Source organism: Carcharodon carcharias, chromosome 16 (genome assembly GCF_017639515.1).
Source record: "Carcharodon carcharias isolate sCarCar2 chromosome 16, sCarCar2.pri, whole genome shotgun sequence".
In the NCBI taxonomy this organism is placed as follows: domain Eukaryota; kingdom Metazoa; phylum Chordata; class Chondrichthyes; order Lamniformes; family Lamnidae; genus Carcharodon; species Carcharodon carcharias.
The window spans coordinates 115,456,161-115,471,489 of record NC_054482.1 but is presented as its reverse complement, the minus strand read 5'-3'; the positions used below and the strand labels follow the sequence as shown (position 1 = coordinate 115,471,489).

At 47.1% G+C, this 15,329-nt stretch overlaps 1 protein-coding gene across 2 annotated transcripts in view; it reads left to right on the top strand.

Moving 5' to 3' along the window:
* The window catches only part of ddah1 (dimethylarginine dimethylaminohydrolase 1), a 222,447-nt gene that overhangs the window by 163,665 nt on the left and 43,453 nt on the right, over nt 1-15,329 (top strand). The gene's annotated exons all lie outside the window — the stretch shown is intronic.

Genomic DNA, 15,329 nt, shown 5'->3' with positions numbered 1-15,329 from the left:
TACAGGCGGAGAGCGCATGCGGAAATCGGAAGCCTGCCCGCCATTTTGAAATTTGTGATTAACAAGCCGCTGGGCTTCTCAGTGACCCAACTGTCTGCAATTTTTTCTGTTGCCCATTCCATTTCTTGGACTGTTTTTTCCTTTATTTTTTTCATAGAGCGTGGGCACCGCTGGCAAGGCCAGCATCTGTTGTCCGTCCCTAACTGCCCTTGAGTGGCTTGCTAGGCCATTTCAGAGGGGGCTGCTTAAAGGTCAACCATGTTGCTGTGGGTCTGGAGTCACATGTAGGCCAGGCCAGACCAGGTAAGGACAGCAGATTTCCATCTAAAGGGGATGAACCAGGTGGGTTTTTAACAACCAGGGGTTTCATGGTCACCATCACCAAGGCTAGCTTTCAATTCCAGATTTATTAATTGAGTTTAAATTCTTATTAGCTGCCATGATAGGATTTGAAGCCACAATTTTTTGCAACTGAGTGGCTTGCTAGGCCATTTCAGAGGGGCAGTTAAGAGTCAGCCACATTGCTGTAGGCCTGGAGTCACAAGTAGGCCAGACCAGGTAAGGACAGCAGATTTCCTTCCCGAAAGGGGCATTAGTGACCCAGATGGGTTTTTACAACAATTGATGCTAGTTTATTGATCACCATTACCAAGACCAGCTTTATAATCCAGATTTTTTTTAATCGAATTTAAATTCCACCAGCCGCTGTGGTGGGATTTGAACCCTTGCCCCCAGAACATTTACCCCACACCTCTGGATTTTGAGCTCAGTGATATTGCCACTATGCTACCATCTCCTCCACCGTCAGATGGGAAAATGTTTGGGAGTGCTATTCCGCAGGAATGGGGGAGGTGACGCAAGGTCAGAAGAAAAGGGTCTGTCAATGAGACCATGGGCTGAACGTAGCAGCAGAGTCTGCCGGTGAGGGTGGCAGTGTTTGTATGTTTTTTGACTGTCGGGGGGGCCTGCCATAAGAAATAAGGTGAGATTGAGAAGGCAGGGAGCCTTTAAACTGGTGGCCGTGACTGACTTCCTGTTCACGGTGTAACCCCTCTGCCACATGACTTCCCGGCCTAGACTTCTGATTGGGTGCAGAGCCCCCCCCCACCAACCGTCACGCTGCTAATTGGCCACCCGATTGCTTGACTGGCCGTACTGAGACAGCGAGGGTGTGGTCAGGAGCGAGCAGACCGCTCACTTTCCACTCTATCTCCCTCACCCCAACACAAACGGTAAAATTCAGCCCAGCCTTTCAGGTCGATGACCTTTCATCAGGGAAAGCTTGTGCAACAGGAAGCTATTAATAACAAACAGATCAGCTGTTTGCAGGTCGCAGCAAAATAAATTGCGCAGCAGTTTGACTCTGCGATTTGCAAATTGTCTTGCTTTGAAGAAATCCACACGTCATCTTGCGACATTCTGGGATTAATGTCCTTTACATTTCTGGATGTGGGGACTGTTGGCAAGGCTGGCATTGATTGCCCATCTCTAGACGATGGCATTGTTGCATTAACCTCTTGATCTCCTAAAATGCTTTACAATCAAGGAAGTGCCTTTGAGTTGTAGGAATGTGGGAAACAATTTGCACACAGCAAGCTCCCACAAACAGCATAATGAGTGAGCAGACGTTATGTGAGGGATAAATATCAGCTCCAACAGAATAAGAACGATATCCAGTGTGAGAAGTTAAGGCCACAGTTAGATCGGCCATGACTTTGTCGAATGGTGGACCGGGCTCAAAGGGCAGAATGGCCTCCTGCTGCTCCTATTATGATCTTATTAAGAAAAAGGCCCAAGGAGATTTTCATTGCTTTTTTTTTCATATTTTCAAAGCAATTCTGAGTTAAGCCAGCGATGGAAGCAATAAACAGAAACCATTTTGTCTGTTATATTCTGGGACATTGCACAGTTTGAATGATAGTAAGTGGAGTTGGTTCCTGGCCTAAGTGTGCATGCTCAGACAAATAGAAGAGACCCAAGTGCTACCTTCCAGTTGATCTTCCTGTATTTGTAAAGAGACCGTTTCCAAAACGACTCCGCTCGGGAAGCTTGTGCGTGGAAAACTCGAGCTGGAAATCCATGCAGGAACATTTTAAACTTATCTGGTTCTTCGGCTCTTCTAGATTAATGGAGATGAAGATGTTCTCCTGCTGTCTGCAGATAATCAATCCCCAATCCGCACACAGTTACTTCCTATAGTCTTTGCTTCTACCAAGCGGTGCAGATGACATTTGTCAGCTTTCTGCTTATTGGTAATTATCACCACGGGTAATTGAGAATTAGTTTTTTTTTAAGTGAATTTAGCATAACATCTTCTTTTAGATTGCTTCATGTACTAGCTTAAGGCTACAGTCGGTACTGTATTACTTATCTGAAATGAGTAGGTATAAGCTTCGGCCAGTAAATCAGGAGTATTTTCTTTATTCATTCACTCTTCACATCACTTGGTCTCCTTAAAGGACTCTTCAAGCTCACTTGATGAGTCTTTCTTTGATCTTCTTTTCATTCTGGGGATGTGAGTGAGGCTAGCATTTGTTGCCCATCCCTTGAAAAGCTGGACCTTCCTGAACTGCTGTAGCCTGTGCGGTGAAGATACTCTCACAGCGAGGGACTGAGGAAGGGTGATGCACAAGTTTGTGCCTCTTCAAAATAAGACAAGTTTGTTTTTCTCTTTCCCCACCTCTCAGAAGCTAAACGCATCAATGAGGCCAAAAGAGAATTGGATAAGCACCTGAGAAATGGTGTGGAGAAGTACGACAGGCATTGTGGGATATGACATTTTGTAGACACTGGTACATGGCCAGGTGGACTGCAATGGTCCTACATAGGGACTTAGGAACATTAGAACATAGGTCTTAGGAGCAGGGATAGATCATTCAGCCCTTTAAGCCCGCTTCGCCATTCCATAAGATCATGGCTGATTTGGTTGTGGTCTCAATTCCACTTTCCTGTCCGACCCCTATAAACCTTAACTCCCTTGTCTATCAAAAATCTCTCTAACTCAGCCTTGAATGCATTCAATGATCCAGCCTCCCCTGATTTCTGGGGAACAGAATTCCACAGACTAATGGCCCTCTGAGAAAAAAAATCTCCTCATCTGTGTCTTAAAAGGGAGACCTCTTATTCTTACACTATACTCCCAAGTTCCAACGTTCTCTTCATGGGTTCTTAAACTCAGATTTGGGTAGGTTGTATCATTGCACACTGGTGCACATAATGCCACATTATAGTATAGATAGAAGATTGGTTGGCTAACAGGAAACAGAGAGTTGGCATAAATAGGTCTTTTTCAGGTTGGCAAGATGTGACGAGTGGTGTGTCACAGGGATCAGCTGGGACCTCAACTGTTTATAATTTATATAAGTGACTTGGATGAAGGGACTGAAGGGATGGTTACCAAATTTGCTGATGACACAAAGATAGATAGGAAAGCAAGTTGTGAAGAGGACATAAGGAGGTTACAAACATATATATATATATAGGTTAAGTGAGTGGGCAAAGATCTGGCAGATGGAACATAATGTGGGAAAATGTGAAATCGTCCATTTTGGCAGGAAGAATAAAAGAGAAGCATATTGTCTAAAGGGTAGAGATTGCAGAGCTCGGAGGTGCAGAGGGACCTGGGTGTCCTAGTGCATGAATCACAACATGCCTGTATGTAATTAGGAAAGCTAATAGAATGTTATCATTTATTGTGAGGGGAATTGAATACAAAATTAGGGAGGTTATGCTTCAGTTATACAGGGCACTTGTGAGACTACATCTGGAGTACTGTGTACAGTATTGGTCACCTTATTTAAGGAAGGATGCAAATGCATTGGAAACAGTTCAGAGAAGGTTTACCAGGATAATACCTAGAATAGGTGAGTTGTCTTATGTGGAAAGGTTGGACAGGTTAGGCTTGTATCCGCTGGAGTTTAGAAGGGTAAGAGGCAATTTAATTGAAACGTATAAGATCTGAGGGGTCTTGACAGGGTGGATGTGGAGAGGATGTTTCTTCTTGTGGAAGAATCTAAAACTAGGGGTCACTGTTTAAGAATAAGGGCTTGGAAATTTAAAACAGAGATGAGGTGAATTTTTTCACCAGAGGGTCTTGAGTCCTTGGAACTCTCCTGAAAATGTGGTGGAAGCAGAGTCTTTGAATATTTTTACGGCAGGGTTGGATAGAGCAAGGGGGTGATCGGTTATCAGGGTAGGTGGGATGCAGATTTCAGGTTACTATCAGATCAGCCGTGATCTTATTAAATGGTGGACCAGGCTTGAGGGGCTGAATGGCCTATTCCTGCTCCTTGTTCATATGTTCGTTATGTTCGTATGTAATGGAGGAAGATTGTGAAGGCTTTTGAGAGAGGGAACAGAAGAGAATGGTTCCAAGATGAGGGACTGGAGTTCTGTGGGGAGACTGGTGAAGCTGGGATTGTTCCCCTTAGAGCAGAGATTTGATAGAGGTGTTCAAAATCATGAAGGATTTAGATAGAGTGAATAAAGAGGAACTGTTTCCAATGACTGATATTTTGATAACCAGAAGGCACAGATTTATAGTTGTTTGGTAGGACAGAACTTGAGTATTTGCTGAAAAAAGGGACATGTTGAAAATTTTCGTCTTGCACTCATCAGGACACTTTGCAAGGGCACCTATATTGGTATTCTTACAAAGTGTCCTAATAAGTGCAAGATGAAAAGTTTTCTTTCTCAGCAGCACAGATTTATGATGATTGGCAGAAGAACCTGAGGAGACACAAGGAAAATTGTTTTTAAACAACAAGTGGTTAGGATTTAGAATCCATGCCTGATAAGGTAGATGATGTAGATTTATTAGCAGGTTTCAAGAAGGAATTGGATAACTACTTCATGGAGAAAATATTGTAAGGATATGGGGAAAGAGGTGGGGGTTAGTGGGAAAAATTAGATTACTCTTCAAAAAAAATCCCTGCACAGACTCAATGGGCTGAATGACCTCCTCCTGTGTTGTATAATTCTATGGCCGGAATTTTCCAAGGAGTGGTAATCACCATCGGATTGTCAATCCACTCCTACTTTTCTGCACCACGCCCAAGCGCCAAGACCTCCGATCCCGGCTTCTCCAGAAATACGGAGCGTCCCTGAAATGGATCTGCTCATTCTTGTGTTGGATTGTTGGGGTGAGGGGTGGGAGGATGTGGGAGGGGGGAGGGGGAGACAAGCCACATACACTTTTAATGGCACTTGCTGCCGTTTTCTGATAAGTAAAGAGCTTAAATGGACCAAAGCTTCCTCGACTAGCCGCGGAATGAAGGTAAATGTGTTAGGAGGTAGGGTGGGTGAGGTAAGCGGGTAAGGTGGAAGGCTGGGAGTTGGGTGAGTGGGTTGGTGGACCAAGGGATCTGGGGCCCTCTGAAAAAGTCTCCAACTTCGAGTCAGAGTCAGAGATGGTTTCAACTCACTTCTTTGGGTAGTTACAGAGGGTCGTTAGGCAGGGTCGAGGGGGTTGGGTCAGGTCAGATCAGGGGGGCAGTTGGGGATCAGGAGGCGTGGGAGGGGTCAGGGGTAGCCAGCTGGTGGGGGCTAGTCAGGTTGGGTCAGGAGAGTCAGGAGTTTGAGGGGGGAGTTGGGGGTGGGGCAGTGAGTGATTGGGGGATCAGTTGTATAGTTATCCAGGAGTTTGACCAGGTTTTTTTCTGTCTAAGATTTCCTGGGTAACTATCCAGGTAATTTAAGTTGGAACCACCCGAAGTCTCTGACTCTATCTTAATGTTGGGGGTTTTTTCAGAGAGTCCCGGGGAGCAGGGAAATTGCCCATTGGAAGTTCAGACTTCCTAGACGATTCCCAAGGACTTGGCATGTTCAGACTTCCGAGGGGTCCCATTGCTATCATTAGGGTATGTCTGGTCTCCAACAATCTGGAACCTGGAGGATCTGGGCCAATAATTCTACACTCTGCAGCTGCTTCAGACAGAAATGAACATTGCTTTGCTGTGTAACCGTCAGGTCTGATTGATTGGAATCAAATAGCTTTTATTCTCCACAGTTTACGAGAGACTCATCGAGTGCTGGCAATCCGTCAGTCCTCTGTCCTTTACCTGAATCAAGACCATTGTGCAGTTACACACTGGCACCAGCACTGTCACACTGGCACCAGCACTGTCACACTGGCACCAGCACAATGGTACGACCACAGCCAATGTTAATTGCTGCGCAAACAAAATCCCAGAGGGAAACTTGGCTTATGAGCCACAAACCTTTTTTTTGTATTCTGAAAACAAGAGGAAGAGGTACCGATCTCAGCAGTAAGAGGTCCAGGAACACTTTTAGGTTTTTTTAAAAATTAAAAGTAAAAGTTTTAAAAAACAAAAAAAAGGAAACCTTAAGCGCACAAGATTACAGTCACACAATTAATATCAGTCTTTCAAAACACTCCCCCTTAAACTCTCTACTTGGTCAAACCCACAGGTATACTTTCCAGGCAACCCTTCCTTATAGATGTTTAATTATGTTCTTTTGTCAAGCTAGCAAGATTTTTGAAAAAGCCTTCAGGTCATGACACTTAAACAGACTTTATCCAAAGGTGTTTGTGTCACTCCATCAATTCGTGACTCCCAGAATGCAGCACCCAGTTCAGTTGACCCTGCTGAGTTTGGCTTTCTCGCCTGTGTGAATTACACCTTGCCCTTCCCCCACTGGCAAAAATTGGATCTGTTGGAAATGGAGGTGGAACTTCTGCATCCAGGACCCTCTCGCCTGCCACTCCTAAAGCTCTGCGAGGCCTCCCCAACACCACAAAAATCCAGCCCATTGAGCCATTATGGCACAGAAGGAGGTCATTCGGCCCATCAAGTCCATGCCAGCTCTGGATATAGTGATCTCCACAGCCCCATTGCCCTGCTCCACCCCCATAGCCCCACAAGTTTATTTCCCTCAAGCACCCATCCAATTCCTTTCTGAAATTATTAATCCTATCCTCCTCCACCACCCTCATGGGCATTACCACTCACTTTGCAAAGAAAAGGTCTTCCTCACATTCCCTCTGTATCTTTTGCCCAAAACCTTAAATCTGGGTCCCCGAGTCCTTGTACCATCAGCTAATGGGAGCCTTTCTCTGTCCTCCTTGTCTAAACCTATCATAATCCGGTATCAAGGGAGAAAGATAGAGTTAACGTTTCGAGTCCATACAATCCTTCTTCAGAGCTCTGAAGAAGAGTCATACGGACTCAGAACGTTAATTTTGTCTTTCTCTCCAAAGATGCTGTCGGACCTGCTGAGTTTTCCCAGCATTTTTTGTTTCCAGCATCCGCAGTATTTTGCCCATAATCCGGTATCAGATCTCCCCTCAATCCCCTTTGTTCCAAGGAGAACAGCCCCAGCTTCCCCCCCACCCAACCAACCGAGCCTTGTAGCTAAAATCCCTCGAACCGGTAAATCTCCTCTGCACCATCTCAAGGACCGTGTTAACGATGTGCTACAGTTTTGTAAATTGTATCAAAGTATTTGCCGAAAAGCATGAAAAAGTCCGTGGCCCGGAGTTGGGCGGGGTCAGCGGTGGTGAGTGGCGGGGCCGGGAAGATGACCCCCCACCCACCATCGGGGCCGGAGTGCGATTTCACGCTGGCAGGTCAATTAACACCTGCCCGGCGTGAAACGCGTGCTTCAGCGCCTCCTGTGTGTGTGGGGGGGGGGGGGGGGGGGGTGGTGGGGGGGGGGAGTGGGGGGAGGGGGAGGGGGCGGGAGGTCAATCGCAAACTTCACGCGGGCAAGCGCTGGAAAAGCCCAGCACCTCAGGGAGATGAGGAGTTTTGAAAATTAAGAATAAAGAATTCTGAGGTATTAAAAAAGCGAAATGTTAAAAATTTACCTTTTTTTTAAAATCGCTGTTGGAAACCTCATCCCGCCCGTGGGTGAGGTTTCCTAAAAAGTGCGCAAAGGCCGGCTTGGCCTTTTTGCCTTCCCTCCGCCCCCCCCCACCCCCGCCCCCCCCATCCGCCAACCCTAAGGTTGGATAGGCAGTGAAAATTAACGTCCGATTCAACCTTTAGTGGCCTTACTAGGCCTGTTGATTGTCGGCGGGCGCCCTGCCCACTCCCACACGCGTGCCCGCCGACCGAGATATTGCGCGAGTGCGCAGTGACGCCATTTTACCCTCGCTCGGGTCAGGCCTGACGAGAGTTATAGTCAGGCCCGCGTGTGCAGCGTACGTGGCTACAATGTTAAAAGGCCTGGCAGCACTGCAGTTTCAAATGGTACAGAACAGAGACCCATCTGCTGAGCAGACCCTCCAAGCAATCAGTCGTAATCTTCGGTCTGTGAGTCATGTCAGCCACCCACACGTTATCCTACACTATCTGACACATTGAGGTCATGGGCTGGTGGTGGTGGTGCGGGGGGGTGGGGGGCGGGCTGGAGGGCTGGAGGGAGCAGGATGCGTTTCCAGTTTGTGGTTAATTAACCTTCTTTACGGGCCCGAAGCCAGCAGTTTAATGAGAGCGCTCAAGAAAAGAGAAGCAGCACAGAATTCATTGCATGTGGGTGAACACTTGAGCCTCGGGTGGGCCTTCAGCTTAAAAAGATACCCAGGAAAAGAATTGCCGTTTTCTTAATCACCTCGTTCTCTGTATCTCTCCCGAATCTGGCTGACCCCTCCAAGGTCAGCCCTCTCCAACCTCAGCCCATCACCTCTACCCCTGCTTCTGTAAAATGGGCTATTCGCTGAAATTTAACCACTCACTGAGCTTTCTGCGAGTGAGGTATTTAATGTTCTCCAGGTGAGGTGGGCAATCCAGGGGCGCTTTTTGTCAGAAACATAGGAAAAAAAATTAAGGCACAGGAGGAGACCATTCGGCCCATCGTCTCTGTGCCGGATGAAAATGAGTTATCCGCCATTATCCCACGTTCCAGCTCTCGGTCCGTAGTCCTGTAAGTTCCAGAACTTAGTGGGTTTTTTTTTAACGTAACGAGGGTTTCTGCCTCTCCCACCCTTTCAGGCAGCGAGCTCCTGATCCCCACCACCCTCTGGGTGAAAAAAAGTACTCCTCAAATGTCCTATAATCCTGTCAATTATTTTAAACCTATTGTTAACATTTCGAGTCTGCGTGACCCTTCCTCAGCACTTTCTGTTTTTATTTCAGATTTCCAGCATCCGCAGTATTTTGCTTTTACTTTCAACCTATCCCCCTTGGCTACTGACGTCTCTGCTCAGGGAAATAGACCCTTCCAATCCACTCTGTCTAGGCCTATCTTATTTTCCTGCAGCTCAGCTAAGTCTGTCCTCGGCCTCCTCTCTGACAAGGAAAGCCTAACCCAGCCTATCCAAAAATACAACAGAAAATGCTGGGAAAAACCCAGCAGGTCTGACAGCATCTGTGGAGAGAGTCTCTTTAGCTCTGAAGAAGCGAAACGTTAACTCTCGTTTCTCCCTCCACAGAGGCTGTTGGACTTGCTGAGTATTTCCAGCGTTTTCTGTTTTTATTTCAGTTTTCCAGCATCGGCAGTACTTTGCTTTTATCTCAGCCTATCCGATCTTTCCTCAGGCCTAAAATTCTCCATTCCTAACGACACACGAACCTAAGAATTCCGTGCAGAAGGAGGCCATTCGGCCCCTCAAGCCTGCTCTGCCATTCAATAAGATCACGGCTAACCTGATTGTGGCCTCAAATCCACATTCTGCCTACCCCCCCGATAACCTTCGACCCCTTTTTTAGTCAAGAATCTATCTACCTCTGCCTTAAAAATATTCAACCACCCTGTCACCACCAGTCTCCGGGGCAAAGAGTTCCAAAGATTCGCGACCTTCTGAGAGAAAAAAAATTCCTCTCATCTCTATCGTAAATGGGAGACCCCTTATTTTTAAACAGTGACCCCTAGTTCTAGTCTCCCCTCTTATAAATCGCTTCTGTACTCTCTCTAATGTGATCGCATCCTTCCTGTAATTTGGTGGTCAGAACTGTACACAGATTTTTGGAGAGTGGTTATAATTATGTGGCAAAAATATAGGGCCAGAATTTGCATGTCACAGTGTGCCCTGTTAGACATCTTCCAGCACCTTTCAAGTCAAAATATTTTTCTCTGTAACTTCCTATAAGCGCGAGCCAATAACAGGCCAGCAAGAGCAACAGGGCATCTGGGTCCTTGAAAAAAGTATGGTGAATCTATGGAATTCATTGCCACAGAAAGCTGTGGAGGCCAGGTCATTGAGTGTATTTAAGGCCGAGATAGATAGGTTCTTGATTGGTAAGGGGATCAAAGGTTACAGGGAGAAGGCGGGAGAATGGGGTTGAGAAACTTATCAGCCATGATTGAATAGTGGAGCAGACTCGATGGGCCGAATGGCCTAATTTCTGCTCTTATGGTCTTATGGTCTTATCTCCTTAACCAATGAGATTTAAGGATTGAGAACTAATGGGAAGAATGGAGGATACAGGGTGAACCAGAGTGAAATCAGGGACGGAAGGAGAGAGAGAGAGAGGGGAAGGTTGGATTGAGACAAAGGGGGAAAGACAGAAAGGAAAAGTAAGAAAAAATAAAACTTGATATTTTTTAAATCTCCAGCAGTTCACAACCTGAAATGAAGCCACGCTTATAATTTTTCCCTTACCTGGACCAGACGGATGATTGACCATCAGCAACAATTTTCAAGTATAAAAAAGGGTCCTGGGAAAATGGCCTGTCTGCCAACTGTGACTTTGGACCAGGCCACGTAAAACCGCTGTTGATTTCATCGTCAATGGGCTTAACGGCCGAAGTCAGGCCACTCGCCCGACACCATCTCACAATGTTTCACATCCGTTCGGGTCGGGCGCACGCCCGCTCGTGGGACATAACGTTCTGGCCGTTGATTTCACGGGGTCATTAGTGCAGTGGCTCAAACGACCCTGCAGCTTGCAGCAAACACACCAACATGAGAAATAGGAGCTGAAACAGGCCATTCAGCCCTCGGGGCCTGCTCCCCCATCCAACAGGATCACAGCTGAGCTTTAGCCTCAATTCCAGCTATCCCGGACTATCCCCACATCCTGTTCGTTGCCTTTTGATCCAAAAATCTCTCGATCCCAGTTTTAAACAGACTCAGTGATGGAGCAGCCACCGCTGTCCGGGGTGGAGAATTCCGAAGGCTCGCAGCCCTCTTGAGTGAAGAAACCTCTCCTCCCCCTCTGTCCTAAATGGCCGACCCCTTGTTCCGAACCCGTGAGCCCCCTGTTGCGGCTGGGAAACATTCCCGGGTTTGTCTCTCCGCCCCACCCCCACCACCCCCCCCACCCCACCCCCAACCCTTCCTTGAATATTGGGGGGTGCGTTTGCTACCTTTCAATCCACAGGGACGGTTCAGGAATCCAGGGTCAGGGTTTTCCGAACGTCAGACTGGCGCGGTGGGGGGGGCGTGGGGGGGTGGTGGGGTTCAGGAGCAGCCGGGAAACGGCCGCGATCGCCCCCCCCCCACCCCCCCCAACCGGCGATTTCACGCGGGCCGGCCAGTTAACGAGTCGCGCCCCGAGAAGCTCAGCGCTGCCGGTGGTGGAGGGGGTGGGGGGGGTGGCGGTTGGTGGTGGTGGGGGAGGAGGCCGAGCGCAGAGGTCTGCGTGGGGGAGGGGGGAGGAACGCCCTCCCTGGACACAGGGAGCCACCTCCAGGAGCTGAACATTGGCAGCAACAGAAATAACGATTTTAAGAAATGAGGGAAACATGTCCCCCGCCTGTGACTCTGTCACGTCAACATATTAAAAACGGCCTAAGAATAATTATACCTTTTTCTTTGGAATTACTGTTGGTGGCCTCACCCCGCCCATGGGTGAGGTTTCATAAAAAAAATTCCAGAGGCCGCTTGTCCCATTCGTCCGTCCGCCAACCACAAGCGAGGAGTTACTTTTGATTCATTGATTGAGGGCCTTTCACAGGCCTCTTAATCGTCGGCGGGCACGCTGCCAACTCTCGCGCAGGCCCGCTAACTGAAATATCGCGCAAGAACGAGATGACGCCGGGACGCTCGCCTGACGATGTCATGGCGCACTATTTTACACCCGATCGGGTCGAGCGCATACCCGCCCGTGGAGCGTAAAATCCTGCCCTCGGGAATTCTGGAAGGCTAAACCCAGTGCATCCACCATCTTTGCAGCCACCTCTCGGGTGTAGGCCATCAGCTCCAGGGGACTTGTCCACCGTTAGTCCCATTAATTTCTCCGGTTCTCCTTCCTTACTAATGCTAACTTCTCCATGTTCCTCATGCCCACTAGACTGTTTGGTTTGCCATTATTTCCAAAATGTATTTGCGCCTTCTACCTCAAAGCGCTAAAGTATTTGTTTCATGTCTCTGCCAATTTCTTGCTCACTATTATTATTTCTTCTGTTGCTGATTCTAAGGAGCCCATTTTAATCTCCTCCTATTTACAAACCTACAGCAGCATTGATAATTTGTTTTTATGTCTCGTGCGAGTTTACTCTCAGTCTCTTTTCTTTCTTTATTAATTTCTTGGTTGTCTGTCGCTGAATTCTAAAATTCTCCCAGCCCTCGGGTTCACTATTCTTTCTGGCAGTGTTATAAGGGTCTTCCAACAACCTAAGGGTTCCCAAACTGTGGGTCGTGACCCCCCGGTGGTGCTGTAGGATGAGCAATTGGGATCATGAGCTCGGAGGCAGCAATGGCAGCATTCGGAGACTCAGATTTGACTGTCCTGTGATCAGCTGCGAGGCCCCTTTAACTATGCACGGCTTTGTTTTTTGCCTGTGGGTGTGGCCTAATCCAATGAGCTCTGAGATCCAATCGCTGACGCCAACAGAGGCTGCGAATTATTAGGTGTCTTTGTTGTTTTTATTGTGCCTGTTTCCCTGCTGTTGAACACCTGCTCAACAATTCTCCCCCCCTCCCCCCACCGAGTCTGCCCCAGTTTTCACTCTGGGGTTACACTAAGTGTGAAGCATTAAAATTGAGTCACAACAGAAAAATGTGTGGCAGGTGCAGACTCGATGGGCCGAAGGGCCTCTTCTGCACTGTGATTCTGTGAGGCTCTGCTTTAATCTAATACTATCTCTAACTTCTCTTGTTTGCTGTGGTTGGATCACATTTCCTGTGGGGATTATAATCTTTAAGGGATTGTATATTTGTTACAAACTATGAATTAACTGTTTCTTTAACTGTTTGCCATTGCTTAGGTACCATCATATCTTTTCCCAATCTACCTTAGCCAACTTGCCCCTCATTGCAACATAATTTACTTTGTTTGTAGACGTCTCTGGCTAGGCCAGTATTTGCTGCCCATCCCTAATTGCCCCTTGAGAAGGTGGTGGTGAGCTGCCTTCTTGAACCGCTGCAGTCCATGTGGTGTAGGTACACCCACAGTGCTGTTAGGGAGGGAGTTCCAGGATTTTGCCCCAGCGACATTGAAGGAACGGTGATATATTTCCAAGTCAGAACGGTGTGTGGCTTGGAGGGGAACCTCCAGGCGATGGTGTTCCCATGCATCTGCTGCCCTTGTCCTTCTAGATGGTAGAAGTCATGAGTTTGGAAGATGATGTTGAAGAAGGCTTGATTTCACTGAAGGGTTGTTTCAATGCATCTTGTAGATCGTAGACACTGTTAGGGCACATGGAGGAACTATCCTTTAGTGGTTGTTGTTAGGCTGCAGAAAACCCACAAGAGATCTGAGAGGAGCAGCAGCAGAAGCAAATTTAACCCATCGGTGTCTAAAGACCGAACAGGTTAGGGCTATTTCTCTAGAAAAATGTAGGCTGAGGAGCGACTGGACAGAGCTCTGTAAAATAATGGAAGGGTAGAAGTCAGTAATTGTAGAGTCCGCAGGCTTGGAAGATGCTGCCGAAGAAGGTTTAATGAGTCAAGCTCAGTAGGGCTAGATGTTGGGTCAGAGGCTAGGAATCCTGCAGCAAGTAACTCACTTCCTGACTCCCCAAAGTCTGTCCACCATCGACAAGACACAAGTCAGGAATGTGATGGAATACTCCCCACTTGCCTGGATGAGTGCAGCTCCCACAACATTCAAGAAGCTTGACACCATCCAGGACAAAGCAACCACTTGATTGGCACCCCATCCACAAACATTCACTCCCTCCACCACTGATGCACAGTAGCAGCAGTGTGTGTAGCATCTACAAAATGCACCGCAGAAACTCACCAAGTCTCCTTAGACAGCACCTTCCAAACCCATGACCACTACCATCTAGAAGGACAAGGGCAGCAGACACATGGGAACACCACCACCTGGAATTTCCCCTCCAAGTCACTCACCATCCTGACTTGGAAATATATCGCCGTTCCTTCACTGTCACTGGGGCAAAATCCTGGAACTCCCTCCCTAACAGCACTGTGGGTGTACCTACACCATATGGACTGCAGCGGTTCAAGAAGGCAGCTCACCACCACCTTCTCAAGGGCAATTAGGGATGGGCAATAAATGCTGGGCCCAGCCAGTGACGCCTACATACCATAAATGAATAAAAAAAAGCAAGGAGGTCTATCTGTGAAGCAGCAATGTACATTAACTCGCTTTATAACACAATTTAGTCAGCTTTCAAGCAGAGTGAACAATGATAGCCATCAAAATTTTAGCAGAAATACAACCACTATAAAGTCTTCCTATTGTAGCAGATGTTGGCAAAAAACAAAGCAAGAATGTGATAATGTCTTTGAACACAAAGAACATTCGTTGGGCGGCCAGCCAAGCAAGTCGCACACAATAGTTAGGAGTACATTGATTACGAGGCACTGAATCTGCCTGTTACACATGGGGGCAATTCACCTGACAGGTGTGCTTTTGGTAAGTGGTGGTACAAAGGATTTCCTGGTGAGCGAGCTGAAATAACTCCACTCATCTGTGTTAAATTTGTCCTTGACAACTTCCACAAATCATTGCACTTCTAATTTTTTTTGTTGCTTCTGTTGTTTTTTTTTGTCAAAATTCATTGAAATTGAATCCTTCATTGGGATATTAGACACAGGTCATGCAGCTCATTGAGCTATTCCACCATCACAGCTTTTCTGTAGCTCTCCTTCATCTATCTTGATTGATATGGATGGAAAGGATTATAAGTATAAGAGCATCACTTGTAAATCCAATAGGGAATTCACGAGAATCTTCTTTACTCAGAGAGCGGTGAGAAAGTGGAACGCACTACCACAGGAAGTAATTTGTTAATAGCGTATCAATTGTGTTTAATTGTATGGATATAGAGGGCATCAGTTGGGGGTTTCACTTGAACACATAAAGAGATATTTACCGAAACTGTGATCTGGTTGAATTAGGAGATGTATACTTGCATTGTTTCACTCTGCAAATAATTGTTAGACTGAGTAACGGCTGGTTCCAGTTCTATCTGTCACCAACAGGCTTTCTGGGTTCGAACATGGTTGAGGC